This window comes from Oxyura jamaicensis, chromosome 6 (genome assembly GCF_011077185.1).
Source record: "Oxyura jamaicensis isolate SHBP4307 breed ruddy duck chromosome 6, BPBGC_Ojam_1.0, whole genome shotgun sequence".
Classification (NCBI taxonomy): domain Eukaryota; kingdom Metazoa; phylum Chordata; class Aves; order Anseriformes; family Anatidae; genus Oxyura; species Oxyura jamaicensis.
The window spans coordinates 954,928-977,683 of NC_048898.1; the positions used below are offsets into that span (position 1 = coordinate 954,928).

The 22,756-nt window shown below is 42.1% G+C and overlaps 1 protein-coding gene across 4 annotated transcripts in view; it reads left to right on the forward strand.

The window, feature by feature from the left end:
- PRKG1 (protein kinase cGMP-dependent 1) overlaps positions 1–22,756 on the forward strand; it is a 466,513-nt gene that overhangs the window by 235,408 nt on the left and 208,349 nt on the right. The window contains exons 1-2 of one of the 4 annotated variants that reach the window (XM_035330180.1): positions 7,638–7,643; positions 8,805–8,809. The exons of 2 other annotated variants lie outside the window; for them this stretch is intronic. The gene's annotated coding sequence lies outside the window, so the exon portion shown is untranslated. Of the gene's footprint in view, positions 1–170; positions 190–7,637; positions 7,644–8,804; positions 8,810–22,756 lie in introns of those variants that run through there. One more of the 4 variants, XM_035330178.1, reaches the window with a different exon arrangement.

Below are 22,756 nucleotides of genomic sequence, written 5' to 3' on the forward strand. Positions count from 1 at the left end.
GATCTTGAGGTCTCTTCCAACCTAGAAATTCTGTGATTCTGTGAATTGGGATAATACCTAACAGCTGGCAGGTGTGCATGTAATGAGCAGCCACGGTTGTAAGCAGTAGAAGTCCTGTTTCAAAGGATCTGATAATTGCTTTGCTGTCCTGAGCTGTGAGAGGCCAGGAGTCACCTCTGAGATACATATGTAAGTTCTGCTTTGTTATGGGTCTGTATTTTTAAAAGCAAAATTTAAGCATTAGAGTATGTTACGTCTCATATGTGTCTAATGAACCAGGTGTAACTAAAAAAAATCAAAATTAAGTAAATGCAGAAGTGGAGGAAAAGGAGCGTAAAGAAAGGTGCTGTAAGTCTTAATGTGAAGTTACTTGAATCAAAGATGTTGATTGTATTTGCACTGAAAAAGTGTGAGTTGGTTCTTTCAAAGAGATTGAAGTCCCGTGTTAATGGATGGAGCTGTGCTTCCACTTCTTGTTGTGTATCATGAGTCTTCTTACAATGTTATATTTTGATGATTATGCGGTTTAGGCATGTATATGCTATGTATGACATGGGTAACTTTTTGACTTCCCATTGATGCGCATAATCCTAGGAGAGGATTACCTGTGCTTAGGTAAGAGTAACCCCCTGAGAACAGGTCTTGAATGTTCAGGTGATCCATGGTTTCAGCAAATTTCCAAAAGGATTCCTATAGAAGGCCTGTTAAATGAAGATACTGGCAGCTGTAGAACACAGAGCCACAAATTGCTTGATGCCAAGCTCATCTGAAAGTGGGTACGATCACCTGGGAGCAGCACCCTTGCCAGCAGTCACAGGGCTTGTGTATTTGTGGCTGGAAGCACTGCAAAAGTGATGTTAGTGTTGCTTGGGCTTGAAGAGATTTCCAAGATACTCATGAGAATAGTGGTAGTAAGGGAGCAGTTTCATGCCACGTGTGGGTCAGTTGCTAAAAAGCAGCTCTACTCCTCCTATAGCTTTATACCTCCTTATGGCTTTTCATGCACCCCTTTGCAGGAGGTCTCTGCCTGTCAAATAGGTTATCGCCACTACTACCAAAAACGCTGAAAATTTTGGAAGAAAAATGTGATTCTGGCAGATAACCATACCTTGCTCTGCTCTCCGAAATAGTCCGTCATCTAAATATTTTCCAAACAGGCTTCAGCAGGACCAGCACCTTAACCTTTTTTAAATCTTGCTGCTGAACTTGCTCCACGGGAATCTGGAGAAGTTACAGATAATTTAATGTTCAAATCTGCCTGCTGGGTATGAAAATCTGTGAGGCCGGCATGCTGCCAGCAGTCCTGGTGCTGGGTTTAACCCCCGGTGCTCATGTGGGATTAATCAATTCTGCACTGATGTAGGCTGAATATGGGCTAAAACATCTAGAAACGGGCAAATCTGCAATGTCACTGATACTGATGCATGGTTAAAATAATGGGAACATTTCTGCGAGATCCAGCTGATGAAGGATTAAAGGCTGGGCATATTTGCAGTGCCAATCAGTATGTATTTGTGTAAAACTGGCCAGATGTGCCTGATTTCTTCCTCTGGGAAGATTGATGCTTGTTGCAGATCCAGAGTGCTGAGGCTTTTTGGTTTGGTGCTGCTCATCAGTTTGATTTCCTGGACGCAGCATGAGGCAGAACTGGTAACACACATGTGGAAACTGAAGAAGCCTTTCCTGGTGAAAGAACGTAGTCAAGCTGAGGTGATGGGCATGGGTCAACTGCATGTACTGCAGTGATCCAAAACCACATAGAAAATGTGCTGGTGGTTGTTTTTTCTGAGATTTGGTATTTGTGTAATTTAAGGCACAATGATAGAGACTCAGTCTCGATGCTGTACCTGCTCCTACAAATGAAAACAGTATACAAAGGATGTTTTCCAGTTGCAGCTGCCAGGGGAGTGGAGAAAGGTGGGCCGTATCTGTAGAGCATTGTACTTTCAGATATATAAAAACAAAACAAAAAGGGCAGTTCCTATGCATTTGCGTGCAGTTCATGCTTGTGCAGCTTGCAGAAAATGATTGAAGTTGTGTGTGGGTTCTGATCTGATCCTTTATCAGGGTCTTCTCTAGGTATTTAACTGCGTAAAACCTTAGACACTTCCACTTCTGTGAATTGAGTGCAGGCTATTTCAACTGCTGTCACATTTATTTTCAGTTTGTGCTTACACTTTATTGTTTTTGCATTTTTTACTGGAGGATGTTGGTAGTCAGTTGGTAAGGGCAGCTTTCCCCTCATGCATTATTTTGCCATCCCGCAGCTCTGCGTCCAAGCCCAGTTTTGTGCCTGGGCTACGTTCTCCCCAACCACACCAGCTTTTACCCCCAGGAAGCTGTTGCACAGTCCTCAAACTTTTCCCCCCTTTCCTTCACTCTCCCCTTGCCCTTCTTTATCAGATCGCAGCGTGAGTCCAACACAGGTCCCTGTGGGCTTGGCGTGTGCTCTGTGCCTTGTAGCCCTCGTGCAGCAGAGGGTATTCCCTTTTACCCTGCAACAGCTGAGCTTCTGTTAGAGCCTTTGCTAAGAGGCCACTTGCACAACTTATCTGTTCATATCAACGCTGTGTTAAATATGTACTGACTTGACTGGTACCAGAAATCGGACTCAGCAGTGTGCAATTTGCTTGAAGCCCCCAGGAGTCCCTTAAAAAGCTGCCACACTTTTGCCACCCTGGTTTTCCTTTATTGCAAAATCTGACCTAAACCATGGGCTATGTGCTAAAATGATTAGGTTGGCAATCTGAGCAACTTGTGTTCGTGTATGTTAAAAGCAGCATGAGTTGATCTAGACAATTTCTTACTCTTCATTGGATCTATTTGCTGTAAATCTTTTCTGCTGATGCTTTAATCTGAGAAAGCTTCTCTTACATCTCCCATTTGTAGTCAGCCAGCTGGGGAACTCCTGTAGCTCCTCACTGCTGAGTGCTCCCAACCCAGCCTCTCTGCTCTAACTTTCTCTGCTTCAAGTGCTCGTTTCAAAACTTGGCTCTCCACGTCCCTCAGGTGCTCGGGGAAGCTCCCTGCCTGCTTTATGGGCAGCCTTTGAGGCACTCCTCAGCCTCTGTTGGGTACCACACCATGGTTTGGCACTGTTCTTGCTGGAGCTCGTGCTCGTCTCCTTTTTTTCCTCATTCAGGTGCAATCACCATTTTTCAAGGTTATCTGTTTTTATTTGTGATATCTTTCTCCACTTTGCTGGTTATCTGTTTTCTTTACTGCTTTATTTCAAGTCATTTTGGGGACAGCTGGTATACACTTCTTCCAAAACTCTCATAGGCGCAGAGACACAATTCTTACGCCACCTTGAATGTTTCTTTTCCCTTTTGGCTGCCCTCCTCCACTTCCTTTTAGCAGTTTTCCTCATTTCTATGTAACTTTTCTCTCTTGGGGTTAAACACGCTGTAGCAGTAGTTCTGATTTCTCATTTTCACAGGAATCCTGAATTTGAAGATCCTGTGATGTTGCAGCAGAAACTTTAGAAAGCAGACCCTTTGCACTGGCCCAAGAACTGTTTTTCAACCAAGTCAAGGGTCTTCTTTAAGGAGGAGACTTTCAGTGTGTACCAAAACTGTTTCAATAACATCAAAGGAATGGCTTTCCACTGCCGTAAGCTTTCCTTGTTCTTTGTTTTGGAAAACTTCCCAATGAAATCTTATCTTTTGAGCATCATAAACTGATGGCCACTGTTTCTGATCTCTGGGAAGCAGATCTGCTGCTTGGAAGCTCACAGAGGGAGATGTCTGGAGTAGGAACACAAATGCAATCTCTCTTCTTGGGAGTTATTTTTTATAGCTGTAGAACAGTAAAAATGCAGCAATTTGGCACGCTGCAAGGCTTGAGGAGAAGAATACTTGTCTTTTTTTCTTAGTGGAGGATGCATTGGGTGCTTGTTGCAGTTCTCTGCTTCGCTTTCCATCAGTTAAAGAATGCCTTGAACCATCCCACCCCCCCCTCCCCCCGAACCAAGGATCATGAAAGCAAAACTGGGGGGAAAAAAATCGAGATAGAAAAGAGTTGAAGGCATTTACAGTTATTTACTGAGATCTGAGAGCTTTAAGTCGTTGTTTTAAATTCCTATTAGTGCTCTGCTCAAATAAGCCTGTTCTGATTCCCCATTTGAATACATTCAGTGCAACCACGTTTAATACGCTGCAGGTTCATCTCAGAAGAACACAAAAATACGTACTTTGTAAAAATTCAAATAGATGGAAATAAATGTTAAGGATTACATTCTCCCTGGCCAAAATGACAGAGGCTAATGAGGCACATACCTTGTTCAGCTGGCTAAGGCATGCCAAGGAAGAACTGGAGAATTTGGGCAGCATTAAAGTCGCTGCTGTAGTCCTCACCATCTCATCTCTGATTTCTGTCTTCATTGTAGAGCTTCTATACTTACAGAAAACAATTTCTTTCTGATTGAAGAGGCCTAATTCAGTCAGTTTGCAGTAATTTCAGTGGTGGGATTAGACCAAGCTAATTGAATAAATGGAATGGCAGTGAGCTGTAAGCGCATAAATCATCCTGCGGAGGGCAGGGGGTCCAGCTACTCATTGTCTTAATGTTTATCTGCACTTACATGCTTCTCTGGATCGTCTCCAGAGTGCCCAACATTTTGCAGAATCAAAATCCTGGGCAGCAAATGCATCACAATTCCCTGAATCAGGAAAAAAAATAGAGGCTGTGAAGGCACGTCAAACACAGCTACCACAGGCAGCTGAACATGTAGCAGTAGGAACTGTGTAACGTTAGCACAGAAAAATGTATAGTAAGAAAGATTTTAGGGTACAGCCAGGAACTGCCCTGAGTTTGCATTCAGGTGTCCAGAGGCGGATCTGTGCCTGGTTTCTGCTTGGTGGCCACCTTCTCTCCTGCCCTTACTCCTTTGCACCTCACTGTACCAGCTGCAGGTAACCGGCACTGGCTCCTGTGCTTGCTGGGCTGCTCTTGTCTTCTCTTAACAGCTGTGCTCGTTAGTGGCTCCCAAAACTCAGAAAAAACAACAACCAACACTTGAGATTCTGAACAGCAGCAATGACATGTAGTTAGCTCCAAAGCAGATGAGCAGGCTTTACAGAGGAGGCAGCCTTCAGTGCTTTTTAACCTCAATTACTGCTTGCCTTTGGGAGGCAACGTCAAGTGGTACGTGAGTTATTAAAAACTGCTGCTGGCTGGGGACTGGAGAAATTGTAAAATAATTAATAAATGTCTTTATAAGAAGAAAAAAGGCTCTTCAATATTCAGTTTTTAAACATTATTTCAGATTGCTAAAGTGCTTCAGTACAGCTGAGATGCCTGCTACAACTGCTGGTTTTAAGTTAGTGTTTTTCATCAAAGTCAAAATGATCTGTAATGATGGAATGATGCTTCTGCAAATCAGCAAGAGATTTTATTTGATGTATATAATAATCAACAGCTATTTCAGATGTATGCCCCTTACAGACTTCAATAAACATATTGGAAACTTTCTTTTTCCAGACTGTCCCTTGCAGTATGTATTGAAACACACAGCCTTATTTTCTCTTTATATACGTATTTAACGGCTTAGAAAATAGCTTCTCATGAATCACATTAGATCCACTGTCATCAAAGAAAGCAAACGTCGACCTCTGACTGTGCAGAATGTTCTCGCTGTCTAGATCAGATGCTTGGAGGACCAAGATTTGAAGGTTCAGGGCAAACACTAATAATTTGTCCATATGCTGACGAAAAGAATTTGAGCAAGGAGGTGGGGTCCTCTCCTCCAGGCAGGCTGGAGGGTTCCCCATAGCTCAGGGATGGCAAGGGGCTCTGTGGGGAGGCCCATCTGAATTCCCGGCTGGCATGGGGATGCTGAGACCAGGCAGATCCCATGTTCAGCCAGCAGGTAGCCCTGTGGCGTGCTGCAGGCTAAGCCTGCAAGGAGAGGAATTTGCCCCCAGTAAGGGAGGGGGGATCAGGCAGATTTCACCTGGGCAGGTGGAGAAGGTGTTGCTTCTGGTGTGGGGTGAATTGCTGTGGAGATATCATGCGTTGCTGTCTGTGCTGAGGAAGATAACAGGATGGCAATGTTTTTGGAAGTTCATGTGGTTTTGTTTGTTTGCTTTAAGGCGATGTCATACCATCTTCCTCCTGCCTTCTTGTTGAATGAATAACAAAACCTGTTTTTCAAAAGGCATAATGCTTAGTCCTTCTGTTTCATAAGTGATCTTTTAAGATTGCCCTTTTCCATTTCCCTGCCTGTACTTTTTGTATTGGGTGGTACTGCTGTTTGACTGCTGGTTTATTCAGGCTCTAGTTGCCTGCTCTTTTCCAACTGCAGAAGCAACAAACCTTCTCAGAGATCACAGAAACTGAAAAAGCAAAGCAAATGGGCTAAATCATGATCGGACACCAAATCTTCTGCTCCTATGTAGTCAGAACCGAGTGGATCTCTTATTAAATTGTGTGACACCTGCGTAGCAAAAAGCTTCACCCTTCCCCAGAAGGATCACTCACTTGTGCAGGCTATTTTCAATAATTTAATCCATGTTTTTTTTTTGCTGTGTTCAGCACATTGCTGAAAGGAATAAAACATTGGAGGGGAAGCGGGTTGCTAATTGCTTGCAGCATTATCTTCACACAGCTGGACCGAAGCTACCATCTCGTTTCACATGAGCCAGCAAGCAACCAGCACATGGTGCTCTTCTTTGATTCCTTTTGACCTGTTTGGATTTCAAGCAGCACACCAACAGGACGAGGCTCATCAGCCTGCATTGAAGTTCCCCGCCTCAGGTTGCACTCCAAATGCCACTTTGCTGAGGAGCAGAAGGAGGAGGTGAAGGAGGAGGAAGAGGAGGAGCAGAGGTTATGGAGACTTCTCCCCATCATCTATGAGCAGCTGGATGTGCTGGGGAGTGCAGGGGGGGAGGTTTAGGTTGGATCTTAGGAAGAACTTCTTTACTGAAAGGGTTGTTAGTCACTGGAATAGGCTGCCCAGGGAAGTGGTTGAGTCACCATCCCTAGAGGTCTTTAAAAGACATTTAGATGTAGAGCTTAGGGATACAGTTTAGTGGAGGATTTGTTAGTGTTAGGTCAGAGGTTGGACTCGGTGATCTTGGACGTCTCTTCCAACCTAGGTGATTCTGTGAATGTGTGCCCTGCTGGTTACGCTGCTATGTCAAAACAGAAAGTAAATGTCATAAGACCAAGGAGGAGCAGCAATAGGATGTGATGAGTTCTCTGCACAGCTGCTTGTAAGTCAGAGTATGGGGAGGAAGTAATCCCCTGGAAAAACATTTTTAATCTGATTAAGAGGCATCAGATGCTAGGGTCTTGTTCTGATGTGGGATGCTTTGGGGAATAAAAGTGTGGAGGCTCAGGGCGGGACTATAATTCTTCCACAAAACATTCCCTTCTCAAGGAAGGGTAAGCTTGTGATCCCTGCCATGGCTTTGGCTGGAATTACATGTGTTTGTCGAGGAGGCAATGATTTGTTTAAGAACTATATCCCAAAATATTAACTCTAGCACTGAATAAAATGTAACAGAGACTCCTGAACATGAGTGCTTGTTAAAACTTGCTAAACTAAATGCGTCATTAAAACAGACAAATGCTGAAGCAGGTCAAGCAAGGGAGTTTTCTGACTCTTGTTAGGAACAGCAACACATGTCAGCAGCTGTGTCTGGCTTGCAACAAGAATGTCCCCTCTGACTTAGTTTAGACTTCTTTAAATGGCTGCTTGTACATGTCACTTCTGCTGGATTTTCTGCTCCCTAGAGGTAAAGCTGGTCAGGAGCTGGGACCAGCTAACCAGAAATAGGACTTTCTCTTTGCCTTTCCAGCAGGGCTGAAGCTGCACTTGTGTTCCTCATTCTATGGGCATTGCAACAGCAAGTACCAGCGTTTGTTGATCAATTAACGGAGCTACGAAAAGCTTAGTATTTCAATGAGGTTTGGGGGGGGGGGGGGGGAGGGGGGAAGCTGTAGCACCCCAGTATTTTCTCCCTCGTTTAGCTGATCACAGCTCTTGCTTCTGGTGCCTTTCCACTGGCACAACAGGGGAGGGGAAGCTGACTGTCCCAGGTGCCCTGTGTTATCCAGGTCCCACCAGCAGCAGATGCCTAAAGTAAAGACAAGGACTGGGGCAAGCATACCTGTTAAGTCCCCGGTAATCATCTATTAATTAAGATCTGGGGAAAAAACTTAAGAGACAGGCTAAACTATCTGCCTTACATGTGTTTCTCTCAAAGCACAGTCCCTTTTCTTGGTAGGCAGGAAGGTTCTCACACAACTCTGGTTGATTGTTTTATTGGTCTGTGGGTATTATCCATGGTTTGCATTAGCTTGTAGCATTGCTGTGTCTTTTTTTTTTTTTTTTTTTTTTTCCCAGCCAAACACTGTAGTTAGTGTGCTCTTTTCATGGCTCAGCACTCAACAGCTTGAACGTGTCAGAATTAATGAGAGGGAGAACGACGCTGTAGCAACTGGAAGTGCAGGAAAGATGTAAAGAAAGAGGAGATGAGCATTTGAGTCATAGCTTAAATCCCAGATGAAGAATTAAAGCACTATTATCTTGTCAAATAGTTCAGTGACTTTTAAACAACATGACCCAGTGCTCATCATTACCCCTTTGTATCTGTTGGTGTCATATCACAGCATGAGTGCCTGTCTTTGTGTCTTCTGCCCTTTTCTGTGGAGGTACCACAGATATACCCTGCCATCTCAGATACATACATCTTGTTTGGACAGGGTCTTGCTTGAGTTTTGAGATTGTTTGATGGATATAGTCCCCCAAAATGCAGCTTTTCTTGAGGGCAGAGACATATTTTGATGCAGCAAAGCAAAAGCTTTTAACCCGCCTTTAACTGAGACTTTATCTGGATGGTCAGGGATGGGTTATTTTGCCATTCTGATGGAAATGTGTCTGTTGGGAAATACCTTCACATTTTAAAAAATATTTCCTTATTATAACATTCAGTTAGTAAACCATCTCTGCTTTGATCACTCAGGAGTCCTTTCCATCTTGTCAGGGTTTCCAGTTGCTTGATATCCCCCGTGTGCTGCCAAAGATGCAGTTCAACATCCCTGGGTTTCTCAAAACACTGTTATTCAAACATATCTCAAAGTCCAGCAGTACTTGCAGACAACACTGATTTGTACTACATCACGTTTCAGAATTATACGCAGCATTTTGCTGAAAATAGGTGAAAACAGTGTGAGGCAACAAATCTTCCCTCCTGATGCTCTTGTACTTGGGCAAGTTGCTGGTCATTTGTGCTGCCTGAAGTTTGTGTGTCTGATGGTTGAATTTTAATTGGAATGAGGGGGGAAGAAAAAAAAAAGAAAAAGAAAAACAGGAGTTGTTCCGTGGCTCTGCTTTTCTGTTAGTCAGGAATGCACCAGGATCTGCGCTGTGAATATTTCCATTTGAGAGTGGCCTACCAGGGCCATTGCTGCCTAGTGAATTACAGGGCTCAGCTGTCATCGCTTTTACACTATGCACAGAATAATGTCTTCCATCGCTTTGCTTAATATTATGCAACTCTTCTACATGCAACAGCCCAAAATTTGTCTATGTTTGTGTGTGTCCTGTTGCTTAGCAGAAGACTGCTATCGGTTTAATTTGTTCTACTAATAACATCAAGTAAAGGAGAAATTCTTTATATTCCTTTGCTTTCATATGGAAAGCCACGTTTTTGCTTTCGATTTGTATTAACTTTTGTGCAATTACTTCAGAGTAAATTTTAAATTGTATCAAAAGCCCCAGTGAGCAGCTATGATCTTTAGCAAAAATATAAACCTAGACACAAGCTTAAACAGTCACGTGCATAGAAACGTAAAAACTTACAACAAAGCCCCTTCTGTAAAGCACACAGTGATGAAGCAGCTCTACAAACCAGCATTGTCATCCTCCTTTTGGAAACTGCAGCCAAAGATTGGGCAGTCATGGCTCTTCAGTAGTGGCTGCGTTAGAAGGGGAGAGATGGGTAACTTGAAGGAGACCCTGGGGATCCCATTAGTTCCTGCAGCAAACTCTATATGCTGGCGCTGTAAAGAGATTTTATGCATAGCAGGGCTGAGAAGGGTAGCACAGGGATATTTTGCTACTTGTTACATGAAGGGAAAAAACGCTAATCTATCCTATACTCTAATTTCATAAACTTCTGCTGCTTTAATTAGGCTTTTCAATCAATAGAAGCATCTTGCTTGAAAGGTGTCCCCAGTCAATTAGTTATACGTAGTGAAGTCATATATGGCACTTCTCTCATTCCTGTTGGTTTTATTCATGAGCTAAGGCATCCCGCGGTGCAGAATTGTAAGTGCAAGTGTCTGGCTGCGTAAATGGATTTCCACATGGCTTCATGCTGATCTTTATGAGATGTTGGCTGTACGAGCCACCTTTTGGAGCTAAATAGCCAAATAGCACCTAGAGCTGAACAAAAAAAGCAGTAAGATAATGGTTTGATACTTTTTAGAAAGCATCATTAATTTTCCTATATGTGAACAGCTCTTTTTTAAAAAAACTGCCTTCCTTTAAAAAAATAAAAATATTGAAAGAGTGGGAGATGTAGTCCATAGACCTGTACGTTGTTTCCTTCAGGAAAAATAAAAACACACTGATAAAGCTGTAACTCCTGCTCATTTTCAGTCATTCAGTACTGAGGTCTGTGTGCACTGCAGTGCTCAAAGAGTATGGACGGAAGAAAGGACCTTGTTGCTTTGCAGCTTTCTGGGACATTACAAATTAAAACCATCCCTTTCCCCTTTTTCCATGACTCTGCTCGAGGTCTGGTGATTCCTCTGAGGGAGAAAAGAAGGAAACTGCACCTGGCTTTCGTGGTAGCTCTACTGTGGGTAGTAACGGAGCAACAAAAGAGCTAATGCATGTTCTTGTGGTGAAAAGATGGGTATATGTTCCTTAAAGTGAATTCAGGAGGCCCGAAGTCCCAGCAAAGCATCCGACCAGCAGCAGCAGAGATGCTTTTCTCTGTTGTTTTCCAGGGATATCAATAGATAATGCTTTATAGCTTTTATAAATGCTATGAGGCATAATTAATACTTATGAAGTGTATCAGCTTTCTTTTTAGAAAAGGCATTACATGTGCACTTCTTTTTGTTACTTTAACAAGCAACTCCTTTCTGGTAGCCACGTATCCTTAAAGCAGCATTTTCTCTCAAACGGACTGTAAAATATTTGTTTTCCAGTCATTTTTAAAATATCAGCTCCATTACAATTTCTGAGTGTGTGCACCCTGTTTAGGATACGGAGTGCTGTCTTTAACATTTATTTGATCTCTTACTAGCTCTAAACTTGTGCAGTTCATCTCAAAAATTAGCCCCAAGTTCTGTCCTACTGGTTCTTATTTTCATGCCTGATCCTTTTGTTTATGTTTTTACCAAGTAGCCAAGCCATTTCCCAAGACAATTTTTCATGCTGACCACCAAAATGTGTCAATTTTTTTCAACTATTTGGTATGAAAAAGACACTCTCAGCAGAAGTATCATGAAAGGCATGATTGTCCAGGCTTGAAGACCTTAAGAAATGGAACAACTTAAACTGCAGGACATATTTATATGGTCATTATAAATTTGTCCCTAAGGTCGATGTTCCTGATGAAGAGGTCCCGGGAGCCACAGATATTGCAGGCTGAGATTTCTTTTCTTTCAGGACCCCATTCTCTGCCTATAACACAAAGCCACATACAGGTCTTCTACCCCATTCTGTTTGCTAGAAGCAGAGCAATTCTGTATCTGCAGTGCAGAACTTCGAGGGGCTTGGTTTGTTTTCTCCTTTTCATAAATAATTGGAGACATTTTGTTTCAACCCCTCTTCAAGAGTTCAGATGCAATATGCAGTCATCAGTATTTGTTGCATGAAATTAGATGTTTGAGCAACTGAATGTTAAGCTTCTGACTTGCATTAGACCCTTGTTGGTTTTCCATAAACTCATCCAACAGATAGCAGTTGCCATCAAATTTAAAATAGTACTTGAAGTGATTTTTGTGTCTTTCAAATTGTTCTGAATACGTTCTTTATGAAGTACTTTAAGGAACTCTTTCAGCTTTCATATTTTATATGGATGTTCAATACTATAATAAATGCAATTTCTTAAGTAGTTCATGAGCTCTTTGTCAAGGAAGGTGAGTTTAATTAAAAGCCTTGAAACATGTCCATACCATAGAAATGTAAAAAGAGTAGAACTATATTTATACAGCAGGGATGAATAAAATGACATAGTAAAGGTTATGTAAAATAGCGGTTAGCTTAAAGACAGCAAATGACATCTAATTACCATTTTTTGTAATACAAATTATGTGGACATGCTTTGAAATTCAACGGAAAAAAAACCCTGACACAATGAAAGACTTTCATAATGCTTAATTAATATTTGTCTTGTTAAGGCCAGGAAGTTATGAGTCTCCAGAAAAGGTCTTCGGATGTTTGGGAAAGTAATAGGAGGCCTTGGAATTGGGTTAGAGAAAATCCAACATATATATATATATATATATATATATATATATATATACATACCCTCAGGCAAAAACCATGGGTATTCAGGAGTTGGGCTTGATGATCCTTGTGGTTCCCTTCCAGCTCAGGATATTCTATGATTCAGTGAATGGAAACACCCTAGATGGGGTTTCCTGAGTAACTTGTGAGATTTCAAGCAGTTACCTTTGCAAAATGGGGTAAAGGAGGTAGTGCAGAAGGTTGGATTACACAGTTCACTCTTCTGGATAATGGATAAACTCAAAGGCAAGAAGAAAGTCTATGAAATGTGAAAAAAGGGCCTGGTTGCTTGGGAGGAATACAGGTATTCTATCAGGACCTGCAGGGATATGACAAGGAAGGCTAAAACCCATTTGGAATTAAATCTGGCAAAGGAGGTCAAGGATAACAAGAAAGGCTTTTTAAAAGTATGTCAATAGTTTAAGGAAGACTTGAAAAAATGTGGGTCTACTACTGAATGAGGTGGGTGCCCTTGTAATGGGACACTGAGAAAGCGGAGATACTGAACACCTTCTTTGCTTCAGTCTTTACTTGCTAAGACTGCCCCTTGAGAATCCCAGACCCTGGAGGTAAGAGAGAGAGTCTGGGGAAAGGAAGACTTCCCTTTCATTGAGGAAGATCTGATCAGAGAGTGTCTAGCCAAAATCAACACATCCAAGTCTATGGGACCCCATGGAACACACCCACATGTGCTGAGAGAGCTGGTAGATGTGACTGCTGAACCACTCTCTGTTATCTTTGAAAGTTCTTGGAGAACAAGAGAGGTTCCGGACAACTGGAACACCAGTCTTCAGAAAGGTGAAGGAGGAGGATTTGGACAACTACAGGCCAGTCAGCCTCACCTCCATCCCTGGAAAGGTGGTAGAACAACTTGTTCTGGAAGCCATCTCCAAGCAATTGGAAGAGAATAAGCTTAAGCTTATCAGGAGTTGTCAACATGGGTTCACCAAGGGTAAATCGTGCTTGACCAACATGGTAGCCTTCTATGATGTCATCACTGGCTAGATGAGATGAGAGCAGTGGGTGTTGTGTACCTTGACTTCAGCAAGGCTTTTGACACTGTCTCCCACAACATCCTCGTAACAAAGCTTAGAAAGTGTGTGGGAGATGAGTGGGCAGTGAGATGGATTGAGAACTGGCTGACTGGCAGAGCTCAGAGAGTTGCCATCAGCAGCGTTGAGTCTCGTTGGAGACCTGTAGCAAGTGGTGTCCCCCAGGGGTCTATGCTGGGTCTGGTCTTGTTCAACATCTTCATCAGTGATCTGGACGAAGGGGTAGAGTCCACCCTCAGCAATTCTGCTGATGATACAAAGCTGGGAGGAATGGCTGATACACCAGAAGGATGGACAGGCTGGAGAATTGGGCAGAGAGGAGCCCAATGAGGTTCAACAAGAGCAAGCATAGAGTCTTGCACCTGGGGAAGAATAACTGCACACATCAGTACAGGTTAGGGGCTGACCTGCTGGAGAGGAGCTATGTGGAGAAGGACCTGGGGGTCCTGGTGGACAACAGGTTGACCATGAGCCAGCAGTGTGCCCTGGTGGCTAAGAAGGCCAATGGTATTCAGGGGTGCATTAAAAAGTGTGGCCAGCATGTCAAGGGAGGTGATCCTCCCCCTCTACTCTGCCCTGGTGAGGCCACATCTGGAGTATTGTGTACAGTTCGGGGCTCCCCAGTTCAAAAAAGACAGGAATCTTCTGGAGAGAGTCCAGAGGAGGGCCACAAAAATGATTTAAGGGCCTGGCGCATCTCCCATATGAGGAAAGTCTGAGAGACCTATCCCTGTTCAGCCTGGAGAAGAGAAGACTGAGAGATGATCTGATTAATGTTCATAAATATCTGAAGTCTGTGAGGCAATTGGACTGGGCCAACCTCTTTTCAGTGGTGTGCAGTGATCGAACAAGAGGCTGTGGCCAAAACCTGGAACACAGGAATTTCCACATGCATAAAAACCTCTTTACAGTGAGAGTCAGAGAGCACTGGAATGAGCTGCCCAGAGAGGTTGTGGAGTCTCCTTCTCTGGAGATATTCAAGACCTGCCTGGACACTTCCCTGCCCAAACTACTGTAGGGAACCTGATTTTAGCAGGGGAGTTGAACTCAATGATCTCCAGAGGTCCCTTCCAACCCTCCACAATTCTGTGATTCTGGAAAGAAAATTTCCTGGGGTCCTACACAGTATGTGGTATGGGTTATTGGGCCTAGCGCTGGCTGACAGGGTGTTGTTAGATCCCCCCACATAAGGGTTGTGCAGACTGTAAGCTGTAGGACAGAGTACAGGGGTGAAATCCTCTCACTGAAGTCAACATATGTGGCTCAAGCTTTACGAGGGCCTCAGGGCTTACATGAGCCATAGAATCACAGAATCATCCAGGTTGGAAAAGACCTCTAGGATCGTCTTCTCCAACCTTTATCCCATCCCTGCCAAGTCCTCCATTAAACCATGCCCCTGAGCTATACATCTACATGTGCTTTGAAGACCTCCAGGGACAGTGGAGTTGGTCGTGCTCAGGTTGCCATCTCGTTATCTGTAATCCCTGGTGCCACGAGGCAGGATTCACGCAAGTGGGCTCAACCCACTGCCGGGGCTGAGGTGCAACCCACCTGGGGTGGACATCACGGCAGCCAGGGCAGGATGAGCTCTTCCCCTGAGCCCGGATGTCTTCACAGCTCATGTTACAATCTGTGATGTTTGACTCACTTTTTGATAGTGCAAAAGTCCTTATTCTGTTGAAAAAGAGAAAAACTAGAAAGCAGGCAGTAAGAAACAGGAAGAGTTAGATACAAGGTGACAGTCTACCAGAGAAAGCAGCTCTGGGTGTGATTTAATATAATTCAGCAGGATTTTCTGAAAGTGTGCTACTAGGAGCCTTCGTACATTGTGTGTTCTTTCTGTTAGCTTGAAAAAAAAATATTTTGCATGATACGTTTTCTTTAGAGCATATTGAATCCTCTCCTTTAGACTCAGAAGTCCTAGGATGGATCGGTTGTGGAGGGATGGAGATTTTTTTTTTTATTTATTTTTATTTTTTTGTTAGTAACCATTTCCATTGGTTTCTTTTCTTAGTCATATCTGATCTTAACCAGGTATTCCTGTGCAAAATATCCAGTGCTTTTTCCTATGCGAGATATATACAGTTCTTGGGATATCCTGGGTCTTCACAGTTTATTGTAGTGAGAGCAAAACCCTCTGGAAAACTTATATTGAGTCATGTCCTTCCTGCTTTGTTTCCTCCTCACATAATTTGGACATAGTAGTAGTCTCCACTGAGACTGGTGCTTATACAGTGGCCAAACCTAACTCTAAAAAAGATCCATGGTATACATGCAAGAGAATCCAAGAATATCCCTTGCTTTAAGAGTGAAGATGTGTTGAAAATTTCTGTACCTTCTTTCCTCAGCGTGATGCTCTGAGAAGGGGCCTGGTGCTGAGGAGGAAAGGCGGGGGGGGGGGGGGGGGGGGGGGGGGTAGGTAGGGCATGGGGAAAAATGGGAGAAACCTCTGGATTTCATATCCCAGCCAGCATGAGTGAGAGAATGATGTCCGGTATTTGCATCTCTCCCCTTTATCACATTTTATAGTCATTGGTGCTTTTCCTCGTGCCTCAGCTGCTGCCACCCTGCAATCATCCTTCATTTAAAAAGAAACAAAAGAGAGGTTTTTACTCTCATGATTGCGAGACAGGCTGGAAACGTGGAGGAGGAGCACTTCCAAAGGCTTGAAAACCAGAAAGCTGCTGCTGAGAGCTCAGTGGTTATTATGAAAGCAAGATTGCCCCTGTACCAGTGCCCTGGCCCTGGAGTGGGACCCTAGAAAATGAGCACCACACAACCATCGCTGCACGCATCTGACTCCAAATCAGGGCATCCTTCATGTGGCCAAGGATGGACCCTATTTAGCAAAACATCATGCAAATCCAAACAAGAAGTTAATTCTACCTGTGTCCTGAAAAAAGCTGAAGTACTGAAGCACTTGTTTCCTGTGAACAGCACTTGCCCCCAGTTCTCCACATGAGCAGTAGAGCCCAGGAGCTTCAGTGCACCGTGGTTTTGTGATACGTGCAATGTATGCACTTTTAACATCAAAATTCAAGTTAGTAAAGCTCAGAGAGGCAGACAGCAGAAAAAAATGTGAAGCATGAAAGTAAAGATGAAATCTTTCTCTACCTACTCCAGCTCACAGGAATATGCTGGTAATTTCAGGCACTCATAAAAGGGCGTATTTATGCATACTCAACTTTAAAGGCTGTTCCCAAATGGGCAGTTCACAAAGACATGGATGGAGCAGATGCAAACTTCATTGCACATGAACGCTGCAATGCTGGATTTCCACCGTGCATGTGAAGAAAACCCCATTTGCAGCCCAGCACCTCGAGAAGGATGCTGCAGGGATATTCTGCTGCCAGCCTGAGAACAAACCCCAAAAATTCAGTGCATGGCATGAAGTGCTGCTGAAACACCAGCACCGAGCATCCCTCTGTGCATTTAATGCTTTGTTTTGGATGCCCACGGCATCCAAAATCACCCTGTGAGCCTAATTTTAGGCTCATGGGGTGTTTATTGTCTTTTTCTTCACATTCTCCTTAATACCTGTCCTGCTCTATGTGCCAGGAAAAGCCATAGCTCTCACCAGCGGATGCAAAAAATAAAAATAAAATAAATAAAAAAAAATAATGTCAACTGCTGCTTCTGTGGATATGATTTTATTTTTTATTATTAAACACTGGTATTTGACTTTTTTTTTTAACTGCCCCATTTTACGGGCACATGGATATAAACTGCTAGGAGAAAAAGCATTAAAATGTTTATCTTTGCTTGAATGCTGCATCTTCCATTGTCCAAATATAAAATTACTCTGCGCAGTATGGGGTGGCAAAATACCACTGTGGAGTTCAGTGAAGGGACCTGTTGAGAAAGCAGACAGGATTGGGATGAACTCATCATTGTACCGGTGCCATCGTTGTTAGAAACTTGAAGCACAAATGTCTGAGAGTAGAGAAATTTGTTATTGCTCCAGCTGTTAAATACATCCCCTCTGTGTCACTCTGTGCCATATCCTGAAATGGAGTCTGCTGGGGCTTCATTCATGATTCATGATGTGTCTGGAGGGGTAGAATAATTCAATATGCTCCTTCTGTTTAGTTAAATGTACATGTGCTTTTCATCATTATTTTATAAGATGCATGCTACAAGATACAAGTAACTGGAAATGACTGTTCTTGCTGAAGCTTAATTTTCACAATAATCCCACAAAACTGAACATAAGTAAGAAGATGGTTATGTTAAGAAATTTTACTTATCATTGCTGGCAGAGAGACCCTATTTCTTTGCCTGAGGCTTTCCTGGGCAAAGAAACAGCAATTTGAATAAAACAGCCTAAAAGCAAACGTGAGGTGATGAATTCTGCCTATGGTGCCAGGCAATAAAATGTCCATGGTCCCATTATGCAGTCAGCACGTGCTTTAGCCAAGGACGATTTGCTCAGTGATCCTGAAAAAACTTTGGAAGGTTTCAAGGGAGCATGTAAAAATTTGGGAAAATGCTAAAAGATTGCAGGGCTTTGAGTATCTCACTCCATTTTGAAATAATGCACCTGTCTGTGCAGTGTACTTGATATTGCTGTGATTTTAAGGCTTTAAAACATATTTAAATGTCATATGGGTAACTGTTTGCTCCACTGGCCACAGTTTAATGGGCAGTGTCTGATGGACCTCACTTTGCAGAAAAACAGCCCATTTAAAGTCTCTGTTGGGAAGGTTGTTTTCCAACAGTGCTCCCCAAAATGTTGATTTATGTTCTGGTGCATCTTAGCAGCTGCACCAGAAGGACTTCCCACATGTATTAACGTGTGATATAAATGATTGTAGCACGTATAACATCAAGAATACTTACATTACTGTTTTGTAAATATTTTTTTCAATTTAACTTTCCTCCCCCCCATTTCATTGCCTTTGCACAAGATGCAGTAAGAAAAGGAGTAGCTCATGTCTGAGCCTGAAGTTCATGATTTTCACCCTCCGTGTCCACAAGAATAAAAGAATGGAGAAGCAAAACTCTTTCCTTCTGCAGGCTGGGGAAACAATTAGCTTAAGGAACACACTGTAAAGCAAGAAAATGATGCCACAGAAGGGATCAGTAATGTCTGAATTGTTTCTTTAATGTTTATGGAGATAGGTATTCTACCCATTCCGATACCAGAATAATATCATGTAACTACTACCAGTATGTAGATTGAAGACCAGATAGACAAAAGTTACCATTTAAAACAAGGTGCTACAGTTTTGGAAGGAGAAATACCAACATCAAACATCTTTCTGAGTGCATCTCTCTGCTGTCACTGCCCGGGGTGTCATGGTGGTGAAATCACATCGGGTGGTGGGAAGCTCTGCAGGGTCAGCCCGATGCTGGCTACAGCCTAAAAGTTGGCTTTGGTTTGTCCTCGGTGGCTGCTGGTAACATTTGGGCTCCTCTGGATTCTAGTGTGCTACCTCTTTCCAATGAATTTCATGTCTTAAAATATCAGATTGCACAAAAATGTCCTAACGAGGTGCCTCGCTCTGAAACCTTTCCCTGCCTTGCTGGAGGGAGGCAATCCAAGAGCATCTAAGCTGCTGAATCCTTCAGGCTCCTGCTTGGTAATGAAGTATATGTACTTCTGGAGGCGTGGAGAGTAACTCGAAAAACACAGCGTTTTTCCAAGCAGAGAAAATGGCATTATGTTGCCTTGCTTTCTGCTCCGGCCTGCTGCAGAGACCTCCCAGCCAAAGAGCCAGCCAGGAGGTGCCCCAGCTCTTGGCTGTGCTGGGGAGTCTCAATTGAAGTAACTAGTACTCCCTGTGTTGACTACTTTAAATATAAACTTGAATATTGATTTTTTTTTCCTTGCCCTATTTTGACCTGCAAAATTTCAAAAAAATTGCTGTGGCACTCACTGTTCGTTCCTGTTTATCTAAGAGCATTTTGCAATAATACAAACCAGGGCTTGGTTTCACTCCTTGCAATGCAATGCCTTCACCTGGAGTTTCAGATTCAACATGAGCTGTTTCTCGAAGGAAATCTTGACAGAAAGCTTAAGAAGTTGTGCCTTTGCTGAGGTTAATTTAAGAATTCTGTTCTTGTACTGTTGTTTTTCTAATTATCTAGAGCCTTTGTTAGGAGCTTGCACTGAATTGTCCTTTTGATGGGATTGCTCATCTCTAACATGCAATTAAAATATTCAGAAATTACTGCAGACTGTTAGGCATCATCTAATACCCTCATTTATAGAACTGTGGCTCCTAAAAATGCAGTGATGATACCATGTAATCAATAATTTAGAGGTCCCAGCAACACTTATGTCAGCACTCCTGATCAATGTTATCATGGAAAACAAATACCGGTTTCCTCATGTTTTAAGTGTGTTCTGGGAATCAAAGAACTCATCTCCTCGTTCTGGGCATCCCTCTTTTCATCCTTGCCTCTTAATAAATAAAAATATTTATTTTCCAATATACTCAAGGTTGTGAACATGCATATTGCAGCTTTGCTACTTTTTTTTTTGGGTGCTAGCTGAAATCTTAGTGGCTTCTAGGATGATCAGTGATTGCATAATGTGCTGTTATAAAGATAAAACTAAACCCCAGCTATAACATTTTAGTATGAAAAAAAATGAAAGTACCAATAAACTTTAATTGTAGTGCAACTCCATTTAGCTTTTTTCACTGCAGTATAATATTTTATATTATTGAGTAGGCATATGAAGCCCCTGTTACAGATAAATGTACACACATGTTTTCAGTGTGTTATTTATCACATTCCCTTATGTTTTTTATTCTTACAGTCAGAGAATAAGATACGCTCCTGAAATCACTATTCACAGAAAATTTTACTGCCAGTGTACAAAACATGCTCTTTGCAGAGGGATGGACACAGAAATCCCAGCATCACCTCTCTCAGTATCTTTTATAACTCAGTTACTCACTTTGGTATTGACTTCATGGTATACAGCCCACGTACGTAACTTTCATCACGGGGCACTCCCAAATCTCTCTCTTTGAAGTTGTTAATACCCACAAATCTTACAGAAATCGTACTGCTCGTGCAGTAACCCTCTAACACATTTACAGATTTTAAGCAGAACAGGAGATGATGCTCACACCTGATTATAAGGGTCTTATTGACATTTGAAGCTCTACTGTGATTAGCCATTATTAAAATATCTGTTTATCATCAGGCACAAGAAATGTGAATATAAAGCACCAGCAATGATTATAATTAGTGGTACAGAAGTGCATTGTCTGCACTTATTTTACCTGAGCTGCATGGCCCTTGTTAGGGAGCTAGTACACACCTGTATATGTAATAATGGGTTATATAAAAGTATGTGTGTGTGTAAATATGCATAGTTATATGTATACAGTTATAAACATACAAATATATATGTATATTTAAGTTGAGGGTATGAGGGAAGTGACTTTTTCTAGACTCATTAAATAAACCTCTGGTCCTGTGCTCCCTTGAGCTCTGCCAGCTGCAGAGATTTGTCTTACAGAACAATTTCTAGCAGAAATAAATGGGTCCTTGCTTTGCTTGAGAGGTACTAAATTGCATTTGCCGTTTACCTAACTGCATTAAAAGACTGAGTATGAGCGTGCACAGCACGTGCCACATAGCAGTGACTTTGTGGTCTTTGGGGATCGGTATCAAAAACGATGTAGTGCTTCATAAAGCGCCCATGGATCAGAGGGAAATAAGTGAGCCTTTACTGCTTATCTAGCTCCTTGGTACCAGCGTGGGCCTCAGAGTTAGGTGGTATCTTTGCAGCTACATCTGAATCCATTGTGGGGAGGAAAATACACTGTGTGTGTTCATCGTTCTCAAAATGTATGAAATAGAAGAGTTAGCTGATTACCATCAGTCACAGATTTAAGGCAGTAATAGTGTACCTCCTATAAATGTGTTTGACCAGCTGATCTCTGCCCAGGAGGGGAAACTCTGCCTTTTGGAGGCTTCTCAGGCAGTACTCGTTCTGGAATTGTGTGATGGACACCAACAGGAACTTGGTCCCAGGTGCTGACCGAACGCATCCATTACAGACCAGCTGGTCAGAATTGGTACTGCAATGAAAATCCCATTTTTCAGAGTTGTTTGCATAATATGATGAATATGTTAGCGTGAATATGTTGTGAAGCAGCATCAGGCAGAGTTATTTGTAGGAAGGATGACCTGCCTTTCAGAATTACGGGAGGTAATAGAAAGAAATGAAAATTCTGGTATTTGCTGTCTTCTGAGCTTACTCAACTAGTGGTGTCAGCCTAACAGTTATGCCTTTGCTATGAAGATTGTATGAAAACAATATAGGCAAAACGTCAAATTTCTCACTAAAGAATGTCAGCACATGAAGAAATATCTATTTCTGATGAACTACTAAGACATGTTTGTAGTACTTGTTCATGGTAGGGCACTGTAATGCCATTGGATATTTTAGTCCAAAATATAAAATGTATTTGATTCTTTTTTGTCACAATCACTAATCTGTTCCTTTAAATATTCACTTATCAGTGTTTTTACCATTCATGACCAATGAAGTTGCCTTTCTGCTTTATGTAACAATCACGCATTATACTGGATAAAAAAAAACAAAACCAAAAAACCCTGATATGGCCAGGCTAGTTACATTTCTTCACATCTGATAGGAAGCACCTACTTTACGAGTTCATATTTTCCTGCTCTCAGTGAATTTAGTGAGATTGGCAGAGTTCTTAGTGACTTGATGTCAGCCCCCGTCATCACCAGTAAATACAGCGGGAGCCTGTCCTTTTCAGTATCCCCTGCCACTCTGTTGAATAACATTTATTTCTTCCCCTAGAACAGAGCTCATCTAAAAACAGTTTAAATGCCAATTCTGTGCAAGAGAGGGAAAAAATAAAAATAAAAAATGAAAAATTGAGACCCCATTCATATTACTTGGCTCTTCCACTCTGAAGAGAGTGAAAGACTATATATATATATATATATATATATATAAATTATTTACAGAAATAACTCATACCTACAGATCATTCTTTCCAATTAATGTAATTATAAAATTAAAATCATTTCTTAGAAAGGAACCTCTGTCCTAAAAGTTAGACTCGAAAAGCAGGTTTCCAGTGTTCTAATACATTCACTTAGTTCTGCAATGCAAGTTGAGAAGAAAAATTGGAATTTACACTTTTAAGGTTTTACTTCCTGTTAATGTTGTTACGGAGAAAAATTCTTTAACTAGAGCATTTGTGAACTAAAATAATAAAAAATAAAAGCA